General features: G+C 42.5%; 1 protein-coding gene across 1 annotated transcript in view; it reads left to right on the top strand.

Moving 5' to 3' along the window:
- Positions 1-16,042, top strand: part of SLIT3 (slit guidance ligand 3) — a 472,700-nt gene that overhangs the window by 131,136 nt on the left and 325,522 nt on the right. The window lies entirely within an intron of this gene.

A 16,042-nucleotide genomic window follows, 5' to 3' on the forward strand; every position in this document is an offset into this window, starting at 1 on the left:
TCTCTGGAGTAATTCTCACCAGCCTTTTTTACAGCAGCACTCTTGCTCTCGTGCCATGTGGGGGATGAACAGGAGCTGCAGTTGTTTGCTGTGGAGAGCTGGATGAGTTTACCCAGTTTCTGTGGTGGGATACAGACGTACAAACAACTACACTTTGGTTGAAACAAACTTAAATCCAAATTACACAGCTTATTAGAGTGAGTCTGTAAACAGCAATTGCTCTTCTGAAGCAGCCTGACATCGGAGGCCCCAGCTGGATCTATGCCCCTGATATCCTCAATCATGTTATCACTTAGGATTAATAGGTTTTGTATTAATTATATCTTCAAGAAAGCAAGATTTTTTTGTTGTTGTTGAAGAAAAGTAGTTAAGTAGAATCACAGAATATCCTGAGTGGGAAGGGACCCATCAGGATCATCCAGTTCAACTCCTGGCCCTGCCCAGGACACCCCAAAAATCCCACCCTGTGCCTCAGAACGTTGTCCAAACACTTCTTGAGCTCGAACAGGTGGTTTGGCCGTTGACCTGAAGAGCCTGTTCAGTGCCCAAACACCCTCTGGGGGAAAAACGTTTTCCCTGATATGTACTGGAGGAAAGATTACATACAGCATGAGTCTATTTATCCCTATTAAAGAAATTATCCAAAGCTCAAATCTCAGAACACAAGTTGAAATTAGCTTTCTATATTGCCTATAACCATGAACCTGGATGATACAGAGCACCCAAAGAGCCTCCAGTGCCTGCACAGGGGCCCTGCACCATCAAACAGCCTCGAGGAACACCAAAGGCAGCTTCCCAAGGGAGGGTCTCTCCCAGGCTGAGGCAGCTGAGCCAAGATCCCACCGTGCAGCACTTTGGGATATTTTCCACAGCTGGATTTTTTCTTTTTATTTTTAGAGCTTTCTATATTCTCTTCACAGTCACAAATAATATCTTGAGTTCAGCATTCGTTCAGGTTTATGTAGCTTAGCAAAGATGTTTCATTCCTGAGACATTCAGTGAGGGGGGGATTTGCAGACAGAGAAGATTAGGTGGTTTTTTTTTTTTTTGGTTTGGTTTTTTTGGGGGGAGGAGCTTTTTAATGTTTTTAGCTTTGGGCTATGAAGTGCTGGAAGTGCTGCAGAATTTTTTACTTATTTTTATTTTTATCTGTGAGCCAGGCACTCGTCCATGCTCTCTGCCCTGCCAAAAAGGTTTCAGCATTAATGTGACAGACCACCCTGCCCGTGGGTGAGGTGTGTAATTCTTTCTTGGAGCAGAGATCTCGAGCAGAGGCAGCTTGTTATGTCGAAGTGCATGTGGTTTTCTCACACGAGTTACTTGGCAGTCCAGGGAAAATATTAAACTCCACTTAACTTGGAAAGACCAGAAGGCCTTAAATGCATAGTAAAAAAATGTCTGCATTTCATTTCTTCTCCTCCATCTCTGTATTGGAAAGTCTTTGGCAAGGGTGGAGAGAGATCTTCCCTCCCTCTGAAGTACATCCCCATGTTTGAGTTTGCTCTGCCTCAGGAATGACTGCTGGCATTTCTGCAAGGATTTTTTTCTCTTCCATGGTTGCCTATTGAATTTATAAATAGAGATGAAAATGGCTGGTATTAAGAAGGAGGTAAATCTCCAAACCCAATGTTTGGACCTGGGAATTACTGCAGTCTGTTCTCCAGTTTTGCACAAGGCTCCTGGGCCTTGCCTGTGCCACACAACTTATATTTTTAACCTTGGAATTATGAGTATTTTTCAGCATCGGTGTTAGTATTTGTTTTTATAAGTGGGTAATCTTTTCACTTAGTAACTTTTATTAAAGGCCATAAATTAGAGTTCTGAAAGTCTTTCTCCCATTAAAACAGACAAACAGTTTTAGGACTTTCAAACGTAATTATTGGAAATCATTAGAAATTATTTCTTCTGAGGATTAAATTCCTTTAATCAAGTTTCCCATTGAAAATAATGATATTTTTTCTTCTTTTGTGGATAGCCATTTAATGTTAAACAAATGCTGAATATTGACTTTTTCTACTTTCTGCTTTTATAATAATATTGATATTAGAACCGAGTTTTAAAAAAGCGTTCAATTTACAGGGTTCTCTTAGTCAGAATTGTGCCTTTGTGCTCTGAATACTTGTGAGAAAGCAGGGCCTGTTGACATTCCCATTGTGCTCATCTCCGTGCTGCAGCCTGCTGAGGGAGGAGCTGGGATTTGCACCTGTGTACACGGCATCCAGGGGGATGGGGATGGGGATGGGGATGGCTGTGTGAAGGGTGGGGGCAGCCTGCCAGGCAGGGGAGAGAAATTCTCTGCACTTGGGTGTGACAGAACATGAAAGCAGAGGAGGGTGCAGGGGAGCAGGGGTCAGGCAGGTCTGACCCTTCAGCACCCAGCAGCTACCGAGGAGTGCCCAAACTCAAACAGAAATCGTTCCGGCAGCAATTCTGGCGCGTTCTTGGTTGTGCTGCTTCAGGAGCCTCTTGCTCAGCAACTGTTCTCTGGGCTGCCTCTCCCAGTGTGCCTGGGAAACAGCCTTCACGTGGAGCTCCAGATGTTTGGAACAAAGTTGTGACTTGGTACACGCCAAACTGTTAAACAGAAACCCCTCTCTGAGTTCCAGCCATCAGTAAAGGTTGTCGGTGACCAGGCTGCCACTGTGGATCTCCCAAAATTAGGTCCTTCACATCTCGATTAGTTGTTTGTGTGCTACAGTTGTTTGGAAAGCTTTTCCTCTTGCCATCCTGGTGTTGCCAGATTTCCCCCTGGCAGAGCCATAACAGCCCCAGAGAGGGCTCCCACAGCGGCTCCTGGGGCTCGGTGTTCCCTGCTGAGCCACACGGCAGCTGCCTCTGGAGCACCCATGGCCACAGTGGATGGAAGAGAGAGCTCGTGACCCAAATGCTGTGGGGTTCCAAAGAGCTACAGAGGCAAACTTAGCAGGGGACTGGATTCTGAATCTCAAGGAGAATAATAGGAAAAACAGCTGCAGAATCTCCTAACACTTTGTGTATGAGCACTCATTTTAAAATGAAAAATTACCATTTCATCAAACTGACATCAAATTGGCTCGTCAAGCACTGAAAATAAAATGTGTTTTTCCGTTATTTCTCATTCCTTTTTGTTTTTCATGAGGCGGTTCAGTTTTTGGCTTTTCCTTGTAAAAAAAACCCAAACCCGACCACTCCTAGAATCTTTCTGAAAATGAAAGCCAACACAATTCTGTGTGAATTCACAACTCCTGAAACTGAGGGTTTTATCCATCAAACACTGGGACTTGCCGTGGAATGGCTGTCGGTACCCAGCAGGTCTCTGAGTGTGCAGTCTGACTGTGGGCTCTCTTCCTACTCTGGATGAATCAGCCCTAGTTCATTTGAACTGTTAAAAAGCAAAACAGCTCCAAGATGCAGAATGAAGCCAAGACTACATAGCACAGGAGTTGAAATGAGTAAATAGCAAGTAATTCAGCTTTGATGTACCTAGATATGCCTCTAGGACTCTACAACTGCCTCTGAATTCCCTGTTTAATCTACTGTCTGTGTTTGAACTTATGCAGCAGCCTAAATATTTGGGTGTTGTATTTTAACCATCCTGTTTTCACTGGGTTTTGGAATAGATGCTTTTTGTGTGTAGTATTTGAGCATAAGGTGCAGTCGTGCTCTTGACATGTTGATTGGAAAATGGATTTGTAATCTGCCGTAGGAATAACGATGTGTCCATATGTGGATATCAAGTACCACTGGGCTCCTGCTGCATCGTAGGAGCTCAGGACTCCGGTGCTGCTGCGGAAATTGGAAGCATGTTTGGGAACAAGTTATTCCTCTCCCTTGGCCTGCTCAGGTTGTGCACCCAGTGCGTGTTCCTGCCCCATCCTCATCTCTGTGGTGTTTCCCTGTCACGGTGCCCATGGAACAGTCTCCAGGACCATCCCCAGCATGCTCCCAGCTGGACATGTGCAGGGTAGGAGGCTGGATCGTGGTTTGTTACCTGTGCACCTGAATTCCCATCTTGGGCCAGCACTGAATTTCTGGTCTCCCTGTGCTCAGCTTTGGAATACACTCGTGGAAAAATCCTTAATACAGTACATCCTGTTGTAGGGAACTTTAGTAGGTCCTGTTCCAGAGTGATTTTACACTTTTTAGAGGGGAGCAGGTCGCTGGTTGTTGAAGATTTCTGGAGCAAAAAGCTCATCTTGTACAGAAACACAATTCAGGCAATGGGGAGGGAGTTGCCCTGAGTGGATCCCCCATGGGCTGCTGGAGTGCCCTCACCTTGATGCAAACCCAGGGAGATCAGTTCTGATCCTTTGCCATCAAAATGAATTCCTAAGGAGTTGTTTGCTGCCTTCTCTGTGTTAATACTGATGGGCTTTTTTACAAGCATTTCCCAAAAATAGGGTGTTGTATAACACTGGGTGGTCTAACACTGAGGCATGAGGTTTTTAACTCTTCCTGGGTTTAATGAAGATGAAAATGGTGCTATTTGCTTTAAAGCAACTTGACTTAGGTTTGGCCAAGGTACTGAATTTGTTATGGTATATACTGCTAAACAGTGCTCCAGAATTCCAGCCAAAGGCCGTGTTTGCAGAGGTGGGGATTTTGTTGGAGCAAAATTTTATTAAATTTACAGAATAAATTTAATTAAAAGCCAGTAATTTCTAACATCTTATTTACAGTGAGCGTGCAGATTTCCAGCATTGATAGCTTTGCATATTTACTTGGCAATTTGTTAAAGTAATTTACTTTGTAATTATTTCGTGATTACTTACACTTTGGTGCCATGCCACTCTCTGTTAAGTTAAAGATTTTCTTGTTGGCTTTGTGGCTCTCAGATCTTTGTACCACTTTGTGTATAATAGTTCTTCATACCATCTTCTAATCTCTGACTTTGTTCTAACTTTGACTTTGTTCTAACTTCCTTTGCTCTGCTTCTGTCTCTTCCTGATCCATCTGTGTGTGGCCAGCCTAAAAGAGAAAAGATGCTTATTAAGATGTCCTTTCGGACCAGCCTGTGGTCTATTTAGGTGAACAGTGTTTCTCTGTATTTTTTACATAAAAATATTATTTCCTATGCCATAGGTACTTTCCAACCACATATAAAGGGCAGGGGTTTTCCCCAGAGTGTTGTAGTCTCTAGGATTAGCAGAAGTAGAAAGGATGTCCACGTAGCAATTCCCTTGAGTGATCAAGGTACCCATTATGCCCGTATTATGTCACTTGTTCCCTGTGACAAATACTCTTTCTTCATCCCTTAATATGTTCCCCCCATATTAATTCCACGTGGATTTTTAGGTTCAATTATGGGCTTCCTTACAGAGCAGCAGCTTCTGACTCAAACCCCAGCTGATACTGGATTAGGCTGTGCCTGAAGAGAGGAGCAGTGGCAAGTCTTGCACGTGCGCTCTTAGGGGGAAATGAAGCCTGGATGAAAAGTGAAGTAAGGCCAGATGGAAGTGCTGTTAAATATCCCTGGTAGCCCAAGTCTTAAAAGCTCTGTTTTCTTTGTAAAGCTTTCCTGCTATTCATTCAGCTTGGGAAGTGTATCCACGGTGTTCTTTGGTGCAGCCCCTTGTAACAGATGATGTGTTCACAGGCACAGCCCGGCGTGGCCCGTGGAGTTGTGTTCTGCTCCTCAGCAGGGACAGGTTTGTGTGGGATTTTGATGAAGCCACGTCTTCCTGTGTTAGACAAATGTGAGTGTCATTTGGGCAACCCTGGGCCTCCTCAGTGCTGCTTACCTCGGATGGCAGTCCTGCTCCAGACCTGGACTGGACTCTGTTTATCTCTCAGCTCACAGGGTGCCTTTTACTACGGTGTCTGCTGCTTGTCTTGAAAGGAAAGCTTGAAGTGGTGTCGCTTGGTTTTCCTTTTGCTCCCACTTCAGTCTCAGCCTTGTTATTCTTAAACATACTTGAGAAAACTGCTAGAAGACTTGTACGGATCTGCAATGGTTTGTGGGCTTATCTCAGATGCGTGCTTTGGTTTAAAGTATGTGAGATCTCTTCTTGCCCGTTCTCCATTAGATTTAAAAGTTATAGCTTGAAAAGTGACTGCTGGTAATGGCAATTTATAACAGCCTGTGTCCTGGAGCATAATTTATGATGAAAAGAGCAGATTTTAGCAAGTTTAAAACCTCCCTGTCTGTTGCTCTGTTTTAGGCATTGTGGGATAATCTGGGATATGCTTAGTCAGTCACTGCTTCAATCGGAGCCGTATTTTCACTTTGGTACCTGATATCCTTTGCAGACAGCAGAGATAATGTTGCCCTGGGAGGTGGGGTGTGTTCTTACATTTGCCAAGGCTGCAGAAGAGGAGACAGATACCTGGTGGTCATTTATTTTAATGCAGGTCACTGTTTGGCTGGTTTTGCTTGGGACCATGGGCACATTAAGGGACGTCTCCTGTCCAGCTTTTCGGTCGCTGTGAGGTGACAGGGTGGATGTGAAGTTTGGGCCTCGCTCTTTGCACAGTGAGCCCTGCTCTCTTCTGCTCTGATAAAACCATGTCTGGGATGGGTGTGATGCACAGCCTGGGTCTTGCCTGGTGCCCTTGGGAGCCTGGCTTTTTGCTGTCCTGCTGCTTTTTGTCCCTGCACTGAGAGGAGCCTGAAGGTCAGGTACTGGCACAGCCCTGTGTGGCTGCAGCTCTCCCTCCTGCCTGGTGTATCCTTGTGTTTCCTGATGCTTAGGTGAGTTCCGTGTCTCTCTCCCTGACAATGGGAGGTTTTGCTTTGCCAGCAGTGAGGGTCAGCCCTGTGGGGTTGCTGACTGTGGACAGGTTCTGCAGAGGTGGTTCCGTGGATACAATCTGGGAGGAGAGCAAATGTGTTTACATCTCCTTGGTGCTCGCTGCTGCAGAGGACTGACCTCTCCATCAGCCCAGTGTACACTACTGAAATCTCTTTCTGTGGGTTATTGCTTTCCTTTGAGTATCTTTATAATACATTAAACACAGAGTTTCTGTTGCAGTGATTTATGCTGAGATAAATTGCTGGTTGATACACGGGGATTTAGTGTCTCAGTTTATGAGTCTGCTTATTCCCTGTGCATTAAATTACTGCTTCCTCTGACTGGAAGCAGCTGAAATTCAGTGTGTTTTATTATTTCTTGCACCATTTTGACAAACTTACCAATGTGGTTCAAAGACTGAAGCTGTTACTTAAATAATACAGATGTGTTTGTTCATCTTTACATATAATAGTCCTGGTTTCTTTCATGCTCATGAGCAGCTTTGCCTCAGGTTTAAGTATTTTGTTTTCCAGGCACAGGGAGACTGAAAGGATGAGGGTTTCTGCACTTTGCAAGGTCATGGGTCACAGTGAGCCAGCAGGAACAGAAGCCTTGCCAGGGCTCACAGAGCAGCACCCTGTACCAAAATCCTCAGGGTTTAAGAAATTCTGGAAAGCAGCTGGATTTTCCTCAGTGCCTGTGCTTGCTCATGCACCCAGCAGCTTGACAGTGAGAGAACCAGCAGTTCAATAAATAGTATAACTAGAAAAAATGGTGGATAAATTTTCTCCCACCCTCCCCCCTTTTGAGGTGGAGAAATCCTTTAATTCAGTTTCGATAGTTTTAGTAACAGAGCTAGGAGTGAGCTGAGATCTGGATTATAAAGATACTCTGATATACTGGACGCTTCCAAATGACTCCTAAACCTGTGAATTAAGTCTGTTTTGTTTATTAAGATTGTCAGTGTGTTTAGTTTTTCCTCATCTAGTATAAGCATTTCAGCATCTCCACCTCTGTATAACAATTTCAAGATTTTTCCTCTTGCCCTCATTTTACTGAACTTCTTGATAGCTTGATTTATTATATTCCTAATCTTATTTCAAAATTCACGTGGCACGTAACTTCCTTGGAAAGTTAAATGTCAGGTAAATGGCATTGCTGTGTTAATTTAAATTTAATCAATAGATAATGTGCTGCAGCAGGAACACAGAACTGCTCAGCAGGTCTCTGGCTGGAGGTGTGAATTTTCTTACAGAATTTTGGGGTGCTGTGTATCGAATGGATGCTGGGAGGTGCTGTCACATGAAATCTCTGTAGTCAGTGATCCATTTTCAGTTCATTCAGTTTGAGTGCATGTACTTTGCTTTATTATCTTCTTGTAGTGTTTCCTCTGTTCTGTTTTTTTTGCCATGACTATTGTCAATGTTACAAATAAAGCTCCCTTTGAGTACAACCCAGCTTGTAATTGGATTTGGGGAAAGGAATATCGTGCATGTTAACTTTGCTAGCAGCTGTGAGTATGGCTTTTGTGCTCAGGAGTGTGAAACGCTCAAAAACCAAAGGACAGAGCAGTTATTGGATTTGGTCTGAGGGTATAAAATTGGGCAATACCATAGTTTTCATTTGAGAATAGCTGTTGGCCTCTGCAGAGAATACAGGACCTGATACATGGAAGCATGGAGCTCACTGGTGGCTGCCAGAGGAGATGCATGTAGTCTGGGATTTTGGTCTACTTCTGTAATGTGAGATTACTCTTGGCCTATTTTTGATGTATCTACTGGTTACTTTTTCATGGCAGTTGGGAAGTGGATAAGGGTATGGTGGGATAACTGTGAGTGTTTGCACATCTATGGCTCTTAAGTGCCAGTCTGGGAAAAAATGAGAGTGCAGTAATATATTTCCTTTGATAAAGTAAAGAAAGAAGAAACAGCAATGTGCATAAAATAATACAGGAAGAATGCAAAAAAAAAAATGTTATTTTGGTACGGTTTAAGAGGCCTGATATCAATGGACCTACATAAAGCACTATCTGACCCCGTGAGATTTGCCAGAAGCACGTGGAGATTTTATGTTCCCTGCCACATGATGGGACACAACAAAGGGGGTGGCTCAAGGCATGGCCCAGCTGTTCCTGAATGCAGCAAATACAAGTGATCCTGCAAGCAGCAAAGTGACTTAACCAAAGGGAAGCTCTCCTGTCTTAGATTTTGCTGCATAATGACCATGTTATGGGAACACTGTCAGTGAAGGCAACTCTTTGGGTTACTTTCATCTCCATGAGTTGGTTCTGCATGTGGGAAGGAAGCATGGCTGAGATAATCTCTTAAGTTTTCTATTTAAAGGTGCAGATGGAGATTAAATGAAGCAAATTGGTGGGTGAACTCAACAATCCCAAGCTCACAGAGCTGGTATTTCTTCATTTTAAAGGTTAAAAAAAAAAGCAGAAAAGCTGCAAGAGAGGTCTTGAGGTTTAATTGGATGAGTAACTGTATAAAAGACTTGGAACCTGGACAGAGCCACTGTAAGAGGGGCAGGCTCAGTAAAGGTGCTGTACGTCCTGGAAGGTTTGTTACTCAAGTTGTGGGTGTTTTTGTACTGAAGAGTGCTAATAGAAAGTCAAAATAGCAAAGCATGGAAACATGGTAGTTAAATGCATTCCAAGAGAATCTGTTAAGCTTCTTAGAAGTATTTTTTTCCTTCTGCTTGTTCGGCCGTAAATTTGGCACAGTTTTGTATTCCTTACCACAAAACTGCCTGTTGGTGTAAAGAAAACCAAATTCCTTCTTTGCTGGTCACCAACAGCATCCCTCGTAGCACAAGGCTCAGACCTGGCATAGATTTCCACCCTGAGTCATGTATTTAGTAAACATTTAATTCAATTTGGGTATTCACCTGGGGAGGAGATTAAATGAGAGAGGTCAAGCAGCTGCTGAGTGTTGAGTAATTCTATACTTTGGACATGTTGAGATTTTAATAAACATCAAGGTAAATGGTTTGAAATTGGAGCTGGGAGTTGAGACTCCAGAAAGAAAGGCTTCGTCTTTCGGTTTTAATTATGAAACCAAAGAGACCTCTATCCTCGAGTCCTCAAGCTCTAGGAAGGGATAATGAGCTCTGTTCAGCTTTGATTCTGTATGTGAGAATATCCTTCAGCTACAGATTAAAAAGACAAATATCTAAAAATATTTTAAAAATTGTTTTGGAGGCTACTGACCTACTTCTGTAAAGAGCCTGCAGTGTAGTACATGCTCAGGATTTATAGACTGCCTGTGCTACCAAGTCAAAAGAAAAGAGCAAGCAAGACTTGAGTGCTGTGCCTGTGATATCCTCTAAGCCTGATTATGTGCGTGTTATATTTCTAAAGTCAGCCTTTCATTTAAGTTCACATTCATAAATACTGATCTGGACTGAGATTTCCATGTTGGTTATTGCATCATTTATTGAAGAACACGGTTTGGCTTTCTGGTGTCGATTCAGGGTGCTGCTGCAAAGGTCACTGTCAAACTGTTGCTGCCCAGGTGTGACAATTTGTTTGCTGTGACAGGAGGTGGAACCCCTGGACGTGTGTGGTGCAGAAGCTGTTTGTCTGCAGTTGCAGACATCCTCAGAAGTGAGGGTGCAATCCATCATCCTCTTAGCTTGTGAAACAAGACTTTGTCACCCTCAGTTTTGGAGTTTCTAAACAAGTTCCCCCCCTTCTCCCACATTTCCCTTATACTGGGAAGGAACTGAATTCCCTGTAAACACCTACTGAGCCCTCCATTTTTGCTCTTCCACATCTGCCCTTTAAATTCTTTCTTGTTGTGTTTCCTGATGAAAATGTCTGCTAAGATGGTAAAACCCTTCCTGTCACACTGACCTGTGTGAGTTCTGTTCCCTTAGAAGTCCCTCAAATGTCTTCCTTGTGTGCATTTGGTCTGCCTTGTTTTTCACTTGTGCTGCATTAGTCCTTTGCCATCTGAATATCATCCTCACTCTTTTTATCTTTAGCTGCTTGGAGTTCCTGGTGTATAATTTGCAATTTTTAAGCTACAGTGACGATGGATAACGTTGCATCTCTGCTCCAGGAGATCAGAATGGTGCTGTAATAAACCCGAAATGAAAATAATTTATTTTCATTTTCTCCCATGTAATGAGATTTATGTGTGCCTTCCCAGGTGTAACATATACCCTGTGTGACCTTCAGCTGGAAAGTGAGTCTCCTCTGGTTCACAGTTCAACCTTGAATCTATGTTTTATTCAGTTCTAGGATATTCAGGATAACTCATCTCACCATGGGAAAAAAATTTTGCATGTGAAGTTCCTCTGCTCTACATTTCTTCTGCTTGTAGATTCGCTGTGTAGGTGATGTGCAAGGAAGAAAAACCTTAGAGATTTGTCCTTACTTTGTGTTACTTACAAAATACAGGCAGAAAAGCTGTTAGCTTGGTAAAATCTTCATGTGTTTTAGTTTGTTAATAAAACTCTTATGGCATCTCAAGACTAGCTGTTTCAAAGAACAAAACATTCAAAACACCCTTACCTAAACTTGCAAAATCTTTTTCAAGTGCTGACTTTGAAAGATAATTAAGGTTAATACTTCAAAATATGCAGTAATCAGCAAGTGATTTGAACTTTATTTTGTTTTGCTGAATTGACCCCGTTAAAATCCTGCTGTCGGGGGTGATTTGTGTGGCTGAGGCTTTACTGAGCAAACAGAGCTGGCAGCGCTGTCCAACTGGTCAGACCAGAGCTGCTGTGGCCCAGCAAGCCCAGAGCCCTGTGGTTGGTGTGTCAGATGGGGCACGGGAGCTCTGGCTTTACCTGCAGCTCTGCTGCCATCCACAATCACGATACTGAAGATATTCCACACACACGAATAGTAGCTGCAAGTTTCAGTGCTTTAGTTTGGTTTGCTTATTAATTTCCATCCATCTACTTCCTCCCACCCCCCCTCCCTTTGCATCCTAGTTTTGAGAATAAGTATTTTTTGTTATTATTATTTTTATCTCACAAAGTCTTCTAGAAAAAAGTTTTGTACTGCTATGTAAGGTAAGTCTTTTTGGTTTCAGATGCACTGGTGATTTTATTCGCTGTGCTTTGATTCTCCACGGGTGAGAAGTGGTAAAAATAATTCTTGTTTTCTGCTTAATATGACATACAATCTCAGTGTATCCACTCTGTAACTCTTTTCCAAGCTGGAAGTCCACAGCTGTCTCTGTTCTTGTGCAGAAATCATTCCATGTTTCTGAGCTTTCTTCACACAATCATAGAATATCTTGAGTTGGAAGGGACCCATCAGGATCATCAAGGCCAACTCCTGTCCCTGCACAGGACACCCCAAGAACTAACATCACGTGCCTGAGAGTGTTGTCATTATCTTGTGTCCTTATCTTGGTTTTGGAGGCATTTCTCAACTTTGATAAACTGATAAATGCACTTTATCCATAGTCACTTCATATGAGGAGGCTTCCTGCTGCCCTGGGCAATTAACTTATTTTTACAACACTGAAAAAATCTGAATCATCTGCAAGCCTTGTTGCCTCATCCATATCTCTTCATATCATGGAGTTGTTGACCAGCCCTGGTGCCTGAGGAACCATCCTGTGAGCTCCCCATCAGTGTGAATCTGTCCATTTATTCCCAGCTCCTGTGTCTTGCTTTTTAATATTATTAATGCACACAGAGACCCTTTCCTTTCACCCTGTGCCTGCTTAGCCTTTGTAAGTGTCTTTGGTGAAGGACTTTGCAAAAAGCTTTCCCCAAATTGAAACATGCTGTTAACAATAGGGTCACCCTGAAGAACTTGTTGGCTACTTCAGATAAGTTTTCTTTCCTTAATTTGAGTTAAGACTGCATTCAGTAGAGGCCATGCTAGCAGGTTTTCACTGTACTTGGTCAGTAAGTGTCTATTAATCCTGATTCAAAATAATCCCAATTAAATACCAAGATTTCAGGAGTCTATTTCCTTTTCTCCTCTAAACTGCTTCTGAGTATTGTCTTTGTCACCTTGCATTTGTTTCCAGCTGAAGTCAGTCGTGCTCTGGAGTTGTCAGTGCTGATATGTTATGCTGGTTTTAAAGAGCTAAAAGCAGCTGGGTAGAGTAACATGTGAAACTTATCTTGGGCTGGCACAAAAAAAAAAGGCCAAGATACTTGTCAGTCTGTGTCAGAACTACTCTTTGAATGACACCTATTGCAGGTGATATCTCTGTGAATTTTAACAGTGTGGTAAAGCCTCTTCCCCTGCCTCTCTCATTTCTGACAGTTCCTCTGGCTCCCACCTATTTTAAGGGAAAGCTGCAGAGTGGGAACTCACTGAGCTCACTGTAATTATTTACACTCAGCTTTTCTCCCGTGGCCTCAAGTCTCAGGGGTGTATCTGTTGCATCTCTATCCCCTTTCTGCCCTTAGTTCTCTGTGGAACTTTTCTTGCCTTTGAAATCCGTGAAAATAAATATAATAGTACTTTTCATACCTCTAGGAAGTTGTTTCTCATAATCTGCCTTGGCTTGTCTCATTAGTTTTTATTTATGATTGGAAAGCTGGTATTTCTCTTCTCTGAGATCCTTACATGTCTTTAATCAGTCCTTATGCTACTTGAAACGTCTATTTTTAATTATTTATGGTATCTAAACCTTTATATCATCGAAAATTACTTCCTATCACAAAATATAACTGATCTAGGTTAGGATGATTTCTACTGCCAATGTGCATGTGAACATGCTTTTTTGATTTTGGTATGGTTGCTTGTGGTAATTTTGCTCTTCTTAAATTAAGGATTAACTGGTGCTCGCCTCCAGTCTCCTCTGCTGCTTGTTCATTTTGACTCTACATTAAATTAGGATGCTGCAAAATTACTACCTGCAGTGTCCTTTGGTCAAAGAAATTGTTTCAGTGGTTGGAAATTTCGGGACCTATTAATCTAAGATGCTTAACATTTAGAATCAATTGAAGGGCGTATAATCATGTATTTAGATAATTTCACGGGCATATCTTTGTTACTTCACTAAACAGAATTATCTTAATATCCCTGTGCGATCTGGCAGTGTACATAAAACAACACTTACATGGCTCCATCAGTGTAGCACCTGCAGGTTGGAGGATCTCATGCACATGGGTGACTGGACCATGTTGCCTGTGAGATGCAAAGCTCCTGGAGAACAGGGCTGTCAGGATCAGCTTTGTGCTCTTGTGCTGCTGACCAAGAGAAAATAATATAAAACACGTTTAATCAGGTGCTACTGCTCGGGTCAGTGCATCTTGCAGATACTCTGAGTTTAAAAATAACCTGTAGAAAGGAATTTTCAGCTTTCTTTACCTTTCTCTTGCGTGGCTGATGTCAATGGAATGAATCTCTTTACTAAAGGGATGTGTTACAGCTCATCATTTAAAACTTGCCTGTTGCTGCCTTGGCTTCCAGGTCTTCTCATTCTCGTGTGAGGTTGTTACCTGCTGACCTTTGCTGAGGTCAGATTACTCTGAGCTTTATAGCTCCTATCCTGGAGGTTATGTTTGTGTAATACACAGGTAAAATTTAATTGCTGTGTCAATATTTATTTTCAGCTGTGCACAGAGTGGTTGTTTGCCTATCAAATATCTGCAGTCAGCAGCTGAGTTCCATAAGCAGAGCAGTTGCAGTTTTCCTCTGTGCTCACTGAGCTCAGTGTGTTCTTCCATCTGATGCTCCAGCCAGCTTCAAGCAACATTTGAAAATAGAAGGTTGTGCCTTTTTGTGCGTTCGTGTTTGTTTTGACCAGTAACTGAAGCCCTGACAACAGGAGGGCTCAGGGAGCAATAGGAATTTCCCTTGGAGCTCGGGTGGATGACTGGCTGTAATGGGACATGAAGCTGCTGTGTTGATTTTCCAGGAGCCACCTCCTGCACAGGCCACATGAGATGCCCTTAACACACATCTCTGTATTTTCATCACAGAGGGGAAAAGGTGTTTGCTGCTTCCTACAGGATTATACATATCCCTGTGTGGTCCCCTGCTGTGCACAGGGCAAATATCTGCTGTGATTGCTAAAACAGTCCCATCAAGATTATTAATTGCATCATTAGAGTGTATAAATAAAACTTGTCACGTGACTTGGATTCTCTTGCTGAAATTTTAACATATGATGATGTGCTCTGGTAGCATGCCGTAGTAAAAGCAATAATTGAACCATCAGACCACAGTTTCCTGCTAACATATATTTCTTATAATTATATTTTTCCATGGCTTAAGAGAAAATTCACAGGGGGACAGTCTGAGTCTTTGCAGGGCTTGCTGCTTCATAAATCAGTGTCAGCATTTCAACTTAGGGACTCTTCAACCCAGTCAGCTTATTGTGTCTTAGCGGGTGTCTGTGGTGCAGAAAAGGATGAGGAACCAAAAAAAGTAGCCCAGAAAGTTATGCTTTTTCCAGAAACAACAAGGAATATTCCAGGGATCTTACAGCTTTGAGGTTTCTTTGTGTTTCTGGTTCGCTCAGCAGCCTTGCACAGTAGAACACTGAGCTTTGTGTAGCATCCACAGATTTTAGGTTTCCTAAATTATAAATGTACCAGTTTCAAGCCCATGTGAGCAAGAAAGTATCAAATGGAGATAAGAACTCATTTACTCTTGGCCTGCATAAGGAGTAGGACTGGAACTGCTGCCTTCTTCAGAATGAAGCCTTCCAGGGGAGGCAGAACTGGGATTCCAGTGGAATAAATTAGGAAAGTGGCTTGTGTATTTGGTGAATAAAGGATTCTCTTCTCAGGGAAGAGAAAGGAAAGAGCAGAGTTTGTCCTTCACGGGAAGGAAAGGCTCTATATGGTCCTAGATCAGAGGAGAGGTCATGGCACTGCTGAAGCATCCAGGAACCCTCACAAGGTTGGTGTAAATGAGACAAGGGATGCTGGGCAGTAAAAACAAAACAGAAATCTCAAAACAAAGCAACATACCATTAAAAAAACACCCTAGAATAGAGGAGGGGGGAGGGAAAGGGAAGGAAAAGCACAAAAACAAAAAAGGAAAAAAGTCGACAAAAAAAATACAACCTGTAAAAAACCCACAACAAACAGCCCAGACTGTTTTTTAAATTGCAACACAAATATCTAATGGTGAGTATTGAACCTTATTCTTGTCAATGAGAATATTTCACTGCCTAGTCAGTAATTAAGAACACCTTCACTGCCGTTCAGTGTGCAGCCTCCCAGAGTGCCAGTAGTAAATAATTAATACTAAAGAAGTGTTATTTCTCTAAGTGGTGAGTGTTTGTTTTCTCCTTCTTCCACTTATGGAAGCAGGTGGGCTGTTTTCATCTCACATCAGCTTTACAGATGGGCATTCTTTTGTATTGAAAATCAGCTTAGATTTTTTTCAG

This window comes from Myiozetetes cayanensis, unplaced genomic scaffold (genome assembly GCF_022539395.1).
Source record: "Myiozetetes cayanensis isolate MyiCay16 unplaced genomic scaffold, myiCay2020 scf17, whole genome shotgun sequence".
NCBI lineage: Eukaryota > Metazoa > Chordata > Aves > Passeriformes > Tyrannidae > Myiozetetes > Myiozetetes cayanensis.